We start from the raw sequence: 17,760 nt of genomic DNA, 5'->3' as shown, positions 1-17,760 counted from the left end.
GGAGAAACAGACTCCAGCAGGTAGTCTGACCTGGGCTAGATTCCAGGACCCTGAGATCATGACCTTTGCCAAAGGCAGAGGCTTAACTGACTGAGCCACCCAGGTGCCCCATCCTTCTTTCATTAGCCATTCATGGTGCTCTCATTTTCTGCTTGCTATTTTTCAAGAGTGGAATCAGGACCCTTCAACATCCAGAATGACACCTTATCCAATAGTCATACCCAAGAAATTACTGGTGACATAGCCAGGTGACATGAATGAGATTATCAACCCAGGTGTGTTGTGACTGTGTCTCAACTTAGGAAAAAGGAATTGATGATCATTAGATATAAAAGCTGAGAACTTGAGAAGTAGGAGACAGGGAAGAAAGGTAAGGGAGAGAAGCAGAGATTGGCTATGCAACAGAAGACATGCCAAAGATGAGAAGCAGGGTGTAGATGGCTGATGACATTTCTCAACATGGAGATGAGAAGAACACAGAGAGAGAAGATAGAGGGGATCCAGTCTCTCAGACTAGGAGTGCCCTGAGCTCATGGGAGCAACCTCCTGGGCATGACTGCAGAGATATCCCACTATCTATCAGACTTATGAAATCCTATGGCTATGCAGAGGCAGCAAGTAAAAGGATGGTCTTATTTCAAGAGCCACAGAGAAAATGCTAATGATTATCATCTAGCAGATTGTAAAACATCTTATGAAAGGCCAAATCAATTCCTGTTCATTTTATTGGTTTCATAGAGCATTACTGTAATCAGTAATGCCAGATAGGTAATGAGGACACACTGACCAGGTAGGGGCTCAGACTAATGCCCACTACAGTAGAGCATCAAGCTTAACTGTGATATAATCATTTGCCTGTAGCCTTACAAAGCAGCAAACACAAAAAGGTACCTCTATCATCAAAGACAATCTAATACATACATTTTAAACTCAAAGGATCAAAATGTGGGTCTTTTTTCCCCAAAAGAATTTCAGAGACAAAGCACTGTAGATAAAAACAACAATAACCAGAACACCACGCAATGTCAAAGCCATTTTCTAGGGGTTCCAGCAACCTCTTTTCTGAATGTAGTGCATTCACTGAACAGTTTTTCATGCTGATAAAACTAAGGTCGATGCTGCCAATACCTGCCAGACTCAGACAGGTGCTGGTGAGTTACATTTCCCCCGCAACTCTACAATGGATAGGTTGACTATTCTCAGATGTGTCGATGCTGCCAACTTCCATAAAAAAAATCATCACTGATGAATGGTAAATTACACGAGTTAAACTCCTCTATGGCATCACATGCATGCCTTCTGCTTTCAAAGCAAAAAGAATGTGTTCCTCCTGCTGTATTCTTTTAACACTCATCTAAGAGTTGTGGGTCCAAATGAATATCACCCTCCATCATTCCACACGAACACACTGTCACCGTGTCCTTGTATCCTCTCCTCCCCATTTCATTGCTACTTGTTTAGACACATACCATTTCCGAGTACTTCACTCCTTTGCCTGAAGACTTATGAAGGCTCATTATCAACCACAGAAGTCTTCCTTGGAATGCTACATGTAGCCACCATAATCTGATTCCACGCTGATTTTCCTAAAGTTTTTTTTTCAATATTACTCAATATGTTTTACCTAATTCTACCATAAACAAAATTCTCCCCTAGAATACTATAGTATTTTACATGATTCTCCACCCTGTAATGTCCTTCCCTCACTTATCAATTCATCCTTCAAGACCCAGTTCAAATGGCATTCCTTATGTAGGGACTTCCCAGGCCCAGATATTTCTTCCACCTTGTTACCCCAAATCTTTGCTGTAATCCTAGCCCTTAGAAAAAATACTGCACATTTACTATATCCAGATAGTGCCTTAATCATTTAACACTGTTGATCTCTTTTAATCCCACCCCAAAATGCTATAAGGTAGGTGTATTATTTTGACTTTATAAATAAGGAAATAGAGGCTTAAAGAGGACAGATACCTTTCAAATTTACATAGCTCTTGAGTGGTGGAGTGCCTCTCACATTGTTTTGAAAGGACTGGTTTATATGTAATTTACTACTACCCAAGCTTATAAAGAACAGGATCCTGAAATCCTCATTTCTCTATTTCTCTCAGTGCCCAAAACAGGGCCTGTTTTACATTAGATAAATGGATAGCATGCATTCAATGACTGGAAGGATGACAAGTACAAAGAACATTCTTTGCTCTAACCAGTACTTCCTTGTTTTTGTATTTCCTCTTACGTCCAAAGTCTTCATTATAATGAAGAAACAGAACCAAAGTTTGGGAAATAGCTTGATCATGTTTCTATCTCCTGTTACCTTAATGATTCCACTGAAGGAAAAGGATCTTACTATAAGCAGAAAGACGACTCCCTGGAGACATTTCCACCCAACTTGCACAGCAATATTTCACTCTGCCCCTTAGCTCCCAGCCATAGCGGGTCATTTTGGTACTCCATGCTTAGCCACATCCCTGTTGTCTCTACCTGTTCAGATTGTAAGTCATATCCTCCACTCTCCTTCTCACTCTTAAGAGTTTAACCTTCTTCTGAACCAATTATCTCAAGTATAACTCCTTCCAGATACGTCTTAATCCATAGGCTCCACCTACCACCACTGGCAATGTAAAGCACCTGGTAAGCAGGTTACACTTGGGCTCCCAGAACTCTGCCTGGAAAAACCTGTGATTAGCTCAGCTCAAAGCTTCCTTTTTTTAAATTAATTAACTAATTTAAAAGATTTATTTATTTTAGAGAGAGCGAGTGTGGGAGGAGGAACAGAGGGAGAGAGAAACTCAAGCAGACTCCCCATTGAGCCCATATGGAGGTTGACTGGGGGCTCAATCTCACAACCTTGAGATCATGATCTGAGTCAAAATTAAGAGCCAGGCACTAAACTGACTGAGCTGCCCAGGCGCCCCAAATTTATTTATTTGAGAGAGAGAGAGAGAGAGAGAGAGAGAGAGTGCAAGCCCATGGAAGGGAGGGGCAGAGGGAGAAACTCAAGCAGGCTCCATGCAGACTCTGTGCTGAACACCCAAGGCAGGGCTGGATTTCACAACCCTAAGGTCATGGCCTGAGCCAAAACCAAGAGTCAGGCACTCAACTGTGCCACCCAGGTGCCCCTTAGCTCAAAACTCCTGAGAAGAGAGATTAAATGGATAGCAATTTCTTGTTAGCAATAATGACTCAGTGCTTAATGTTATGTGTGTCTAGAATTCTGTTAAAAGTTAAAATTGAATATCTTGGGGGAAATAGCACCTTTGGTGAATATCTTCTAATGATTCTATTCCTTAAAGAAGCCAAGTTCTTTCCCAATTCAGGGTCTTTTCATTTGTTATTCCCTTTGCCTAGAATATTCTTGTGAGTAGGATGTGGAAGGATAAATAGGAGTTTTCTAGGTGAATAAGATGGAGCAAGGCATTTTAATGCATGTAGTGAATATTGTTTTGCTTTTACCTGTTCAGCATCTATTCTCCATTTACAGTAGCACCATGTATTATTTTAATTTCCAAAATCCATTTTATCCTTGCTGTTAGTTCTTGTGGCTTGGGTTGAGTTCACTGCATGTGCTAAAAATAGACATATATAACTAAGCCAATTCAAAGGAACATTTTCTTTATGGTATTGTGGGGTTGGGGGTGGTAGGAAGTACTCTCATTTCAACAGAATTGTTTCACTGATAGTCTAAAACTGCCAATGGTCATCTTTCCTTCTACTTGAGTGCTGCCTGAGACAAAAATCTAACATAGAAAAATTTAGACTGAAGGAATGGGGAGAAAGAGAGCAGTTTTCTTCATATTAATTTGGAAACTTCGAGTCCAGCAATGCCTTTTCTATGCCTGCATTGTTAGTTTAATGAGCTAATAAATTCACTGGTATGCTTGAGCCAGTTTGAGTTGGGTTAGTATCACCTCTAACTGATCTGTTTCTTACTAATACAGCAAAAAACAGGCTTCCAGGTATTGGAGACTTCAACTAATTCAGTACTGGTGGAACCTAAAGTACTAAGAAAAAAGTGACAGGAGACAAGACAGGAGGCGGAAGCAGACTGTGAGCTTAAGTGGGTAAAAACTGATGTGATATCAAGGTGCCTGTGATTTCTACTGCTAGTAGTACAAACCTTCCAGAGGAGGTTTGAAGTGCTGCGAACAGTTCAGAGCACACCACCAGCCACACTGAAGAAACTGCTCGGAAACATGCAGAATTCACTGGGAGAGGACATCTCTTTGAGGAAGATCATTTCGAGCAGTCAGCAAGCCCACAATGACCCAGATGTCACGTAGCATTGATATTGCATGCTAGAGCGGGCAGGAAATATTTCAGTAGTGTGAAATACAATGGCTTTCAATAAAACTGGGACCTTTGGTCAGAAGGTATGTGCTCATGTCCCCAGTATCTCTTCCTGATCATATACTAACCAGGTAGCCTTAGAAAAGTCACTTAGCACTTACGAAACAGACGGAATGACCCCCTACCCTGTCAACTTCCCAGGGTTTCAGAGAGGTCCCAAAAAGATATGGATGTATAAATGCTTTGGAAACTGTAAAGCTCTATGCAAGTCTGTTACTATTAATGTTGTCAGGCGATCAGGGCTTGTGGATAAGTTTTGACAATCATTTTCTCTGTGATTCTTATAAAGTCATTAAATTCTTCGGATCTCATTTCACTACTCTTTAAGAAGAGACTGAAACTCAATGGCATTGAGATGTTCCTTCCAAATGTCACATTATTTCAGTAATTCTTCAAGTCTGCACTTCCCCTTTGTGGAAAGAAGCAAATTGCCCAAATTAACAAAGTGACAAATTGGGATTTTCTGGAAGGCAAAAGCCAAGTTACTTCTGAAGTCAGAACCCAATCACAGGGAAGTACCAGAGCCTGCAGCACTTAGAGCAACAACACTGATAACAGAAGCATAATTCCCAGTGTTAATTCTGAACAACAAATAAGTTAAATTTGCATCAACTATTTGGTCTAATAAAGCAGTTATTTCATTGTGCATTCTTTGAGAAATGCTTCCATAAAAATTGTTAAAATTAAACTTCTGGCACTTAACAGATTAAATTACAAAGAAAATTCACTTACAGTTGACACATCATTCCCTGGAGAAGCAGAATTACTGAGGTGTTCATAATACAGCAACTGTCATTACAAAGCATTTTCATGGCCAAAAATTGCTTTGAAATTCACTGAAACACTGTGATGAGGCAGTCAGCCATTATCTCCATTGTAGAGCTAAGAAAACTGATGCCCTGGGTAGAGCCTGACTCACATTCAAAACACATAGTAGGTGGAGCAGGTGGAAATTTTAATTTGGGGTCTTTTGACTTCCAAGTCTCTATTAGGCTATATTCCCTCATGGCAGCCACTGTAACCAGGCTCACCAGTAGGTGCCACTGCTTTGCATTTTATGTTATATACACAGAGGAGACTTCGGAGTTTTTGAATAGGGGATAAAAAAAACAAACAAAACCAAAAACATAAAAATGCTGGTATGAAAGGTCTGGACCAGCCGAGTGCAATTCAGCAGAGTTGAGATGAGTTTGCTGTCTGGGTTTACACAACCAAATACACATCATGCAATATTATTGTTTCTACACCAAATTTCAGGCCCAATGCCCACATGTGTGATTGATGGAACTCAATTAATACTGCTCTCTGCTACCTGACTTCTTAGTGACACCAAGTTATTTCAGCCTGTTAGAGATGCCCTGAAATCTCTTCACCAGCTCCTGCTACAATTGGGTATTGATTGAAAAATTCTACTACTGTACTTAGTTACACAGCTTTCAATAAGCAGGTCACAGACGGCACTGTGGCTGGTTCAAGGACAGCTGAAAGGCTGGAGGGCAATGGTATACCTGAGAAAATGAGCAAGAAGCCTTAGATGCTTAGGCAGAATGCCCGGATCTCCTTATTGGCATGTGACCTGGGAATTTAGTAAATATGAACTTGCCTCTGGGCCCCAAATGAGGCACACCTGCTGGATACAAAATTGAAAATATTTAAGAGCAACCTGATTGTACTTCAAATTAAAATAAGAATAAGGACTTGGCATGTGATGGTTTGGAGGGGCTAACACTCCCAGTTGAATTAACATTGAGCAAGCTCTTTATCCGAGGCACTGGAGATACTAAGAAACATAAGATAGTATTCTCATTATCAAGAGTTAACAAATTACAACCCACAGGCCAAATTTGGCCAGCTATCTATTTTTGTGAATAAAATTTTATTGGAACACAGTCAAGGTCATTTATGTATTGTTTCTGGCTGTTTTGCTGGGATGGCAGAGCTGAATAGTTGTGACAGAGACCACATGTCCCCCAAAGCTAAAATATTTACAACCTGACTTTTTACAGAGAAACTTTGCTGACCCATGAGCTAGACTGCTGTGGGAGCAACAGGTACTAATGGAGGACTTGAATATAATATCCTAAATTCCTGACAGAGCACAAGATGATAAGAAACCCTTAAGGAAGAGTACCTAGGCTTTCCATAGGCTGCCAGAAGGAGCATAATAGCATGAGCTATTTCTGAAAGAATGAACACAGTTGACTAAGAAAGATAAAGAGAGGGAAGCCACAAGCAGAAGCACCTGTGCAAGGAAAAATGCAAAATTGAAGAACAAGATCATGCCAGTGCATGAAAATGCAATCTACATAGGAGCCCCTAAACTGTAGGAGTCTCAAGGGGAAGCTAGGAACCTGGTCACAGAGAGTCTAATATGTTATACTGGGGGTCTGGGCTTTACCTATAGGAAATCCTAGGCTATTGAAAGGGTTAAATAAGGGCATAGTAGTTTTAGTATTTTGCATAGATCTCTTTTGGAGCAAAAAGGCAGTAACATGGGTGGATCTACAGAGTATAATGCTAAGCGAAATAAGCCTGTCAGAGGAAGTCAAATACCATATGATTTCACTCATATGTGGGATTTAAGAAACAAAACAAATGAACAAAGAAAAAAGAAAAAAACCAGACTCTTCACTATGTAGAACAAACTGGTGGTTACCAGGGCGAATGTGGTTGGGGAGATGGGTGAAACAGGTGATGGGAATTAGAGAGTACACATATCATGATGAGCACTGAGTAATGTACAACATTGTTGAATCACTATATTGTATACCAACACTAATAGAACACTGTATATTAACTATACTGAAATTTTAGAAAAATAATAAAATGAAATAAAGGAGTATGAATTGAAAGAGAAAATTACAAGCTTTGACTTTGGAGATAATTCAATGGTCCAAATGACAGATATTTGGGGTCTAGGCTTTACTCGCAGTAAAGTTTCCATTCAATATTATTAAAAGAAGGAGACTAGAGAAGAGGAAGATGGATATTTTCCTTAAAAAATGATGCTAACCAAAAACATAGCCAGTGTATCTGGTGGGCTTTAATGCACCTAATCTAAGCAGGAGCACAGAAAATCACTGGGAAGCCAATTTAGTAGGTGCTGAATATAATAGAGGGAAGAGGAGAAAGATAACTAAAAATGTGCCCTGTGCCAGACACAGTGCCATCTTCTTCACATAAATACTCTTATTTGGCTCTACAGTTGTAAATGAGTAATAAATGTAATTATACCCACTTTAAAATGAAGGAAGGGTCTCTTTTGGGATTATAGAAAGAAAGTCCCTGGTAGGGACCCGGGGACATGACTGGCACTCAACAAAGTTTTGGTGTCTTCCTTATGGGAATGCCCTGAGACATTATCCTTACTGATTCCAACCAGAAGGGAAGGTTTCCTCATTCCTCAGATGATTTTATATACCTCCTTTCACCTAAGCTTTCTGCAGGTATTCAGGATCCAGTGGAGACAGTTTGGGACTAGCCTTGGCATCAGAGACGTTACAATCCACGGTACTATTGGACATAACTTCCCTTAGGATAGTGGGAGTACAGTTTGGAAGCAAAAATCATAGATTTTGAATAAATTCCATATTCTGATCATTAATATACACCAACAAGCTCACGTGGCCCCCTAACTATAGAGATATTTGGAAACAATGAACAAAGAAAGTAAGATCTCAATTGGTTTCTTCTAAAAAAAAAAAAAAAGGTATTATTAAATATACAAAGTTTCTTTACTTGAAGTGCTAAACTCCATGTGAAGTTAGTTGTTCTCTCCTTCAAACCCGCATGGATTATAGTGTCAAATATTAAAGTAATCAAACAAGGAAGCCGTTAGACTGAGGTGACATCAATCAATGTACTAGGGGACTGAAGAAGCATGAAAACCTGAGCCAGAGTCAATTCCTGTAAACACTTCAAGATTAAGAAATCCAAACTTAACCAATCACAAACAGCCAAGTAGGCTTTCCCAAATAAGGCAAGCACTTAAGCTATAACCATTCAAATAATCTCCTCGTTTGGCCTCCATGTGTGCTCTACAAAAGCCTCTTCCTTAGTTCCTGTCTGCAGAGTGCTGCTCCATTCAAACTGATATCTGCTCAAATCAACTCTCATAAATTTTAATGTGCCTCAGTTTTCTCTTAAGACAAGGGAGTGGGTTTTAATTGCTAGTTGGTTTGGCATTTAGCATAGTGTGATGTACAAATAAGCACTTAATAAATGCCTTTTGATGGGGATAATGGCTTGGTCTAGGGAATAGTTTCAGCTACTGACCATGTGTACTTAGCTGAAGAAATTATCTTTCCTTACCATCTAGTATCAAATGACTCCCAATTAATACCATTCATCACATATACTCCAGACCCACAGTCATAAACCCTGGTTACTTTGTCTGAATCACCAACAAGGGGTCTTGCTTAGCAATGTCTGAGCTCCCATTTGGAATAAGACTTCCCTTTGCCTGCCACAAATCCATTTGTGAGAATTCAAAAATATGTACAGATCACACTAAATATGAATTTGTGTTTTTGGTGATGCTAGGAAGCCACACAGATAAACAAAGTCCCCCATAGCTAAAAGTTTATTTTGCAGTTCTAGAAGCTTATGATGTGACTCTCCTTTTCCTGGACTCTGTCACAGTACAGATGTATAATATGCAACATTCTGCCTTACTGGATTCCAAGTGTTTTACAAATGAGACTGGTCTTGCTTAAAACCATGAGCTTTTCTGGGAAAAGGACATATCCTATCTCTTCTCTATTAGTTGGCACTCAACTCAGGGATAACCACACACATATTAAAATCAAAATAACAGTCAAAGTTATATTAGCTTAAGTTTATGGAAAAATATCCTGGGATGATTTTGAATGGTTAAGACAGGGAGTTGGTACAATCAAGTGAAAGCAAGAAAGAATGAGAGTGAGAAATAAGGTAGAGAGGTAAGTGTGTTGGTTTGTCAGCACTGCAATAACAAAGTACCACAAGCTGGAATGGCTTAAACAACAAAATTCTATTATTTCACAGTTCTGGAGGCTACAAGTTCAAGATCAAGGTGTTGGCCGGTACATTCCAAGGACTGGGAAGGAGAATCTGTTTCATGCCCTTCTCTCCTAGCTTACGGTGGTTTGCTGGCAATCTTTGGCATTTGTGGGCTTGTAAAAATGTCACCCCAAACTCTGCCTTCATCTTCATATAGTATTCTCTGTGTGTGTATTCAAATTTCCCATTTTTATAGGGACACAAGTCATATCAGATGAGGGGCCCACTCTACTCCTTGATCACTTTAACTACATCTGCAGTGATACTATTTCCAAATGAAGTCATGTTCTGAGATGCTGGGGGTCAGGACTTCATGAATTTTGGGGGAATGCAATTCAATCCATAACAATAGCTGTGATAATATGGTATAACAAAAAATATATATTTGGTGTTCATCCACAGTTCCTGGCACATAGTTCCTAAAACCCTTTTAATTTCCTATATAACAGCTATAGGAGCATCTTTAAAAAAATATTTAGTTTTGTTCCCAGCTCCAGAGCATAAACATGAAATTGATGTCATTTGTTATTTATAACAAATTCCTTTCAATCACACCTGAGTTTATGTTAATGAGCCCTAAGGATGGAGCTGGCTGCCAAGGGGAACCAACCACATGATTAGCTGGATGGAACTTTCAGTCCTGCCCCACCCCACCCCACCCCACCTCTAGGGAGGGGAGAGGAGCTGAAGATGCAGTTCAGTCACCAATGGCCAATGACTTAATCAACCATGCCTACATGAAGCCTCCATAAAAGCCTGAAAAGGACAGGGTTCGGAGAGATTCCAGATTGGTGAACATGTGCAAGTCCAGGAAGAGTGGAGCTCAGAGAGGGCATGGAAGTTCCACACCCTTTCCTATGTACTTTGCCCTATACAGCTCTTCCATCTGACTATTCTTGAGTTGTAATCTTTTATAATGAACCAGTTATCAAGTAAGTAGACCATTTTCCTGAGTTCTGGGGTCCACTGAAGCAAATTAACCAAACCTGAGGATGGGGTCCTGGGAACCTCTGATTTATAGCACAGGGGACAACCTGGACTTATAATTGGCATCTGAATTTCTGGTAGACAGGGCAGTCTTTTGGGACTGAACCCTTAACTGGAGGGATTTACACTATCTCCAGGTGGATAGTGTCAGACATACAGTTGGTGTTATAGAATTGCTTGGTATGGGACAGTCCTCCCCTGATATATTTGGTGACCAGAAATGTCAGGAGTATAGAGAGAGTCATGGAGAAACATGGGAGTCCTTTGTTTACAGTAGGTAAAGCCAAAGAACATTGTGCACAATGATCTGACTCTATCTTCCCAAGAAAATACCAATGGTTTCTTGGTGACACGGGATAAGTCAGAAAAACCATATAGAACATCTGCATCTTAGAACAGTCTATATGATGGGGAGAAAGGGAAAAAAAAAAAACCAATTCATGGGTTATCTCCTTATAATCCCTGTCTTCTTTTAGTCAAAGTTTGCCCCAAGGAACATTATTCAGTAATTCTACTTGATATTACCCTGCCCCTGTGGAGCTAATGGGGAAGCTAGAGCTTCCATGGGTCTAGTTAGGTTGGACTTGGACATGGGAGCTGCTGCAGGTGCTCCCAGAGTAAGCAGACAGAGGAGGGCCCAAAGCTGGCACTTTACCCCCAAATAGGTGAGAGAATCAATAAATTATGACTGGTGGCTGGGATTTTAAGGCCGGGAGAATGATAGGAGCCATTGCCCAGCTATTCAAGCCAGGAAGCAAGGCAAGTAGCCAAGGCCCAGAGAACAGATGGGCCCAGAGTGCCTGGGGAGGTACATACACTAGGACTGGTAAACATGTATTTAAAAACACAGCAAAACGTAATTATCAGCACTGGCACCAATATGATGAAAACTAATGTACTGATGTGGAAAATTATAAATGAGTGTATTCATTTCCTAGGGCTGACATAACAAATTACCACAAACATGGTGGCTTAAGACAGCAGAAATGTATTCTCTCACAGTTCTGTAGGCTAGAAGTCTGAAATCAAGGTGGTGGCAGGGCCATACTCTCTCCAATGGCTCTAGGGACCATTCCTTCCTTGCCTGTTTTCAGCTTCTGGTGGTAGCCAGGAAACCTCAGCATTCCCAGGCTTGTAGATGCATAACTCAAATCACTGTCCCTGTTTTCATATCACCAAATTGCTTTGTGCCCCTGTCTTCACAGAGAGGTCCTCTTCAACTATATTGGATTTAGGTCATCCTAATAACCTCATTTTAACTTGATTACATCTGCAAAGACTCTACTTCCAAATAAGGTAGCATTCACAGGTACTGGGGGATAGGGGTTGCAACAATATCTGGGGATGGGGCACAATTCAACCCATAGCAGTGAGGCTAAGAGGAATAGGGTTTTAAAAATGGATTTATTCTGGGTGCCTGGGTGGCTCAGATGGTTAAGCGTCTGCCTTCGGCTCAGGTCATGATCTCAGGGTCTTGGGATCGAGTCCCGCATCGGGCTCCCTGCTCCTTGGGAGCCTGCTTCTCCCTCTGCCTTTCTCTCTCGCTCTGTCTCTCATGAATAAAAAAAAAAAAATCTTTAAAAAAAAAATGGGTTTATTCCTGATTACTTGCTTGATCTCAGGTATATCTTTAGATCTCTACAGATTGGAAATTCCACCTCTGTAAAATGAGGTTAGTGGTTAATATTTTAGAGATGGGCCCTTCTCCATAAAATGCATAAAACCAAATACATACAAATGTTTCAGGGGGTTCACGGGCCTCCTGAAAGCCCATCCCTGAACCCGTGAGACTAATCTCTGTCCCAACTGCTCAAGATCTCTTCAAATTTTGCCACTTTACAGCTTTATTATTTATTTCCATGCTTTATTAACATTTCACTCAAGTTTTATTAGCTTTTCTAAGTCCTGTGGCAGAAAATGCTCTCTTTAGACATTGAAAAAAAAAAAAGGAAATGCTCTTTCCTCGTTTCAAGACTATCAATGCCAGCCATTTAAAGGATAAATGATGCTGTATATTTTCTGAGAAGTCAGAGTATCTTTGTTCCTATAAGCCTGGGGTAAAGTTCCATGAAACAGAAGAGCAGTGTCTGCGTCCACCCCCAGAAACTGTGGGGCAAATAATTTCAGAAGCTTTGGTAGATCTGAACCTTGTACCTTCTCCTGGACCAGACAATCTCACACATTTTAGGCTTCACTCAGAACCCCATATCCAGGCAGCAAAGTCTGAGAACTTCTGACACAATGTATATACCTATTTAAAAGTGTGCATGATGGGTGATCTTTCAGGTTTTCACTAATGTCCTTCAATTGCAATTGCTCTTTCTAAAGCAGGGGGATTACATTTACTTCAATTCCTTAACTTGTGATCTAACAAAGTGCTCCGATTAGTATTTAGCAAATGTTTCTTGTCTACCCCTCCTTTCTGCTGTCACAGTGATCTTGGAAGCCCTGTCGAACACATGGCATAACTATAAGATAGACGAGGGTGACTCAATGCACATCAGACTTCATAAGAGTAAGAAATAAACATTTATAATCTAAGCTACTGAGATCATGTAGTTTACTATTGGAATGGAATAGTCTTTCTATCCTGATTAATACAAGGACACACCAAATGTAATGAATGGAGTTATATGGACTTTTCATGTTATCTTTGATCATAGGAGAAAAAAAGGATCCAGAGAACAACCTTTACTTTATTATGATATCAATTACATAGACTGATTAGTACTCCCTGGCTCCATCCATTTCAGGTCCAGTTTTAGGAAATAATGTGCTCGATGCTCCCAAGCCAAGTACCTTGAAAACTGCCATTTCAGTGAGAAGCCCCTAAGAACGTGCCTCGTCTCAGCTTGCATGAAGACTTCTCTGCATTGAAACAACTAAAAGAAGAGTCCTTTTTCACAACATCGCCTAACGATCACATGTTGTTTAACTGAGAATACTTGCTGAGTTTTCACATGCAAAATTGATCTTGCATTTCGACCTAGTTATCTATTTATTTAAATTTTACCCTATCAGAATATCAATAAGATATTCAAAAGGAATAACTTTTATTTCCTGTGATTATTGGAATTTAACTTGTTCTTGCTATAATATCCTAATCCTTGAATGTAAATGTAATAACCTCAGCAATTAGAACTTTTAAAGGGCCACCTGAGTACAGCAAGGAAAAGCAGGCAATAAAATTTTTTATAAGTTTAAATAGGAAATATTTTCTTTTCTGTTCAACACATGTATAGACAAGTATAAGACTCACTAAGTATAGTGTCAAATCCAACAGAGTAGTATCTAGTTGACCTGAATTCTAGTGCTATCTCTGCCTGTTATAAATATTGTAATCTTGAGCCAATCACTTAAACTGTTTTGGGTATTTGTTTGCTTTTTTGTGTTTTTTAAGAATTTTGGGAGAACCAGGCAAGACTGAAAACCAAAGTGGCAAGATCCTAAATTCTGAATTGCATAGTCCTGAAAATGGTACCTTGCTTCCCCATTTATTGATTCTTGCTTAAACAAGTCACTGGCCTCTACAAACCTCAAGTGGTCCAGGTGTAGAAATGGGATAAAAAGATAATAATAATAAATAAGATAATGTATGTAAAAGGGTTTGACAGCCTGGCTGATAGTAAATACCAACTAAATGTGTTTCTGTAAATGCTACATAGATGTGGAGTGTTACTATTACTCATATACACTTATGAAGGTTCTAGTTAATATTCAAGGGCAAGTTTATGTCATACCTGAGGAAGTTTTTAAGAAACTGAGGATTTGCTATCACAATTACAGTTCTGATAATAAAGGTCATTGCTAAAGAATATTGAAATATTTGTAATATATGGGATAATGTGCATTAGCTATTGTTACATAAATGTCAGTTAATAGAACTAAAAAAGACTTGGGATACAGTGTGGTAAGGCCTAATATTCAAACAGAACTGAAGAAAGCTTTGCTTAAGAGCGGAAGGCTTCTATCACCTCTGCATTTGGGCTTAATTATGATTCGACATAGGAAAAGGTCTGATTAAAACAGTATGTCCAAGTTCACATAACTAATATCTATGAATCTTAGTTTTCTCCTATGCAAAATGTGGAAATTAGTAGTGTCTAATTTGCTGACACTGGGGACTATCAAAAAGAAAAAAGCTAAAGCACTAGGAGAGGGTGGACTCGCCACATTCAACACTGGCCATCTACAAAGCAGAAGACAAATATTTCCTTTGGTACTATTGCTAGCCAATACTACGCCTATAGGACATTTTTCATTCATTTTCCCAACAGATATTTATTCATTACTTTCCCACTGTGTGCCAGCCACTATCCTAGGGCTTTGAGAATGCAGCAGTGAACAAAATACTACAATCTTGCCGTCATGCAACTTACAGTCTAGGGAGGACAGGGACGTGATAGAAAGATACACAAAGAAATACAGAACTGCAAATCTGAAAACCTCTATGAAGGAAGGAGACAGGATCTGGTACAGTGTTGAAGAGCGTAAGCTGTGAAGACCGGGTTCAAATCTTGGCCTTCCCACTTATAAATGGTGTAACTTTGGGCTGCCAACCTCTCTGTACCTTAGAAATTCTTCTGTAAATGGAGATAGTGAATTACTTCACAGGGCAATTGGGAAAATCTAATGAAATAACACACGTAAGTAAAGGAATTAGTGCCCAGAAGATAGCAAGTGCTCAGAATATTATTGTTTCAATTGCAGGACTTTCATGGGAAGGCTCTTTGTTTACTTTGTTAAACAAATACATCAGATGGCTAATAACGCACACACAAAAAAACATACAATGTTAAGATCATCAATCAATTGCTCTTCTTTTTGTTAAGATGCATTTGTCATCATATACGAAACATAATGGCTTGACCAAATTTTTACTTTCTAAACTGGATGTTGTGTAGAAATTTTAGGGAAGAAAAGAACCCAGCAGGCTATCAGCTTTATTTGACTGTCTTCAGGCAGGCAGCTTCCCAGCTGCCTTGACAGTGAGGATGAATCCATTTCTGAAAGATCTCCTGGGAAGGCGACATTTTAATCTCCATTGGCAGATAACAAATAAACGGTATTGAAAATTTCACACCCAGATGAAGGGTGATGCTTAATCCAAAGTGATTTATGGCCCGAGTCACATGGTTATTATTGACAATTCCTTCATTAGATCTTTGGCATTTTCCCCAGTCACATTTTTTCTTAGTTTAAATACAACACGATCAGAAAAAGTCAGACACTGAGACAATTAAGGGGAAAGTGAGGGTAAAAAAAAGGGGGGGGGGCAGAGAGAGAGAGAGAGAGAGAAAAAGGAAATATTTGATAAGTGAATTCATTTGGATTTTTTTTTCCTTTTCTAGTTCTTGGTATAATTATATTTAGAGGTATCTATAAAAATGTTTGAATTGAAAACTTAAGATAGGCTTATAGTAGAATGAATAAAATTCAGAACATTTTTAAGTGTTTCAGGCATCTTAAGTGCCATTTCAAAAAAATCTTGGCTTTTGTATTTGCAATGTTATTAATATTATGAGTTTTACAACATAATAGACATTGTCTTATTTTCTAATTGAATTTGATTCCTATTTAGGGGCCTTTCCAAAGAGCTTAGTGTATCCATAGAGGATATCAGGCCTCTGATTCCAATAAGTAAAAATAGATTTTTTTTAACCTGCAAAACAATGGAGAGTCAAAACGAACCTGTTTGCTAATGCTGCTGTAGGAGCTAGGTATTTTAGCTGTTCCTTTCTCTTCCTTGGTCTGCACCCTCAGTATCTGCTCTCCATCTTACTCTCTCCAGCTGCCTCAGCAGATACAGCCTAGCATACTGATGACCAAACCTACCTGCGGTCACAGAATCTATACAAGTGCACTAACCAAGACACTCACCAGAACATCATATGAAAACTAAGTACATGGTGAAATCCTTTCTCAGAGGCCTAATTAAAATATAAAGAAAGGACTGGTAAGCATGACTGCATGTATTCCATTCATGTTTTTGAACTCTATGAGGATACGATGCAAAAGGAGATAAATGGAATTAGAGATAGGTGGAAACAGAGAGAGAGAGAAAGAGAGAGAGAGAGGTGTCTCTCACACAAATCCTTTAACTAAGAGAAGAGGGACCATTAACATTCCCTGGGTAGAGATACAACACCCAGCAGACTATATTATGCATTACATACTGTGCCTAATCAGAGGTCAGCAGACTATAGCCTGCCACCTGTTTTTGCAAGACCCATTTAACATAAGGATGGTTTTTCATTTTTATTATTTGGATGGTTTTTCATTTTTAAGTATAAAATATAAAGAAGACTATTGGCTATTTAGAGAGAACAATTACTCATTGTATGTATTGGCCTGTAATTCCTAAAGTATTTGTTCTCTGTCCCTTTGCAGATAAAGTTTGCAAACCACTGGCCTGCACTATTTATCACCCAAGACACTTTTGCATTTCTGCTTTGTGGCATTCACTACACATACACTCATATTTATTGTCCAGCTATCCCTCTAGGTAACACATTCCTTGAGGGTAGGAACAAGGACAAGCTCTGTGATTGTTACACAGCTGTGTCCCAGCACCAAACAATACATCTAACACAAAAAAATCATTCAATAAAAATTTGATTACAAAGTTAATAAATGAATGAACTATGATGCACATGCAGGACTTTCCTGGCCCTAGTGCTTGTATGTCCTAACAGCAAAGTGGAAACCAAAAGAAGAAGGAACCTGCTTAAAATCACACAACAAAAGAGGGGAGAAAAAGGACTTTCAATTCGGAGATTCATGCCCTTACTGCAGAACATTTTACCTACAAGCTTCCTTTGAGCAAACGAGGAAAGAGCCAATTTTGTCTAATATGGTTAACACAAACATCTGTGGAGAACAGATAAACCAGACAGAGCACTTACTCATTGGGAGAGGCAAAGCCACGCGAACACTGCCAGCTACCTGTTTTCTACCCACTCTCCACCTGCTTCCTCATCCAATGCTTCCGTGCCCAGTGAATCACTGTACAAGTGTCAGGAACTGAATTGTATGACAACTCATGGAAACAGTAAGTATATTTTTTTAGTTGGATAGTGGGGAGCCACCCAGTGATGCCGAATGCATCCATCCATACATACACATGGAAGCAAGCTCAAAAGCACATAATTCATACTATTCTGCTTATTTTCTTATAAAGAGCACAAAGGTCAAACAATACCCCTTCACCCTTGCCCAATTACATTACTCAAACTGCATCTCCAACTTTTTATATTTCTGTCTTCCATGACTACAATCACAACAGTAATAGTGGCCATGGTGGTGATGGGTCTTGAACTGATTTACCTACATTGTATGGTTTCACCTTAAACATAACCTAGAAAGAATGGAGTTAAAGTTCAC

General features: G+C 39.4%; 1 protein-coding gene across 2 annotated transcripts in view; it reads right to left on the bottom strand.

Annotated features, from left to right (window-relative positions):
* The window catches only part of NELL1 (neural EGFL like 1), an 807,199-nt gene that overhangs the window by 223,849 nt on the left and 565,590 nt on the right, over positions 1–17,760 (bottom strand). The window lies entirely within an intron of this gene.

Source organism: Mirounga leonina, unplaced genomic scaffold (assembly GCF_011800145.1).
Source record: "Mirounga leonina isolate KUSES-001 unplaced genomic scaffold, KU_Mleo_1.0 Mir_166, whole genome shotgun sequence".
Lineage (NCBI taxonomy): Eukaryota > Metazoa > Chordata > Mammalia > Carnivora > Phocidae > Mirounga > Mirounga leonina.
Note: the sequence above shows the minus strand (reverse complement) of the source record. Positions and strands in the feature narration are given on the sequence as shown.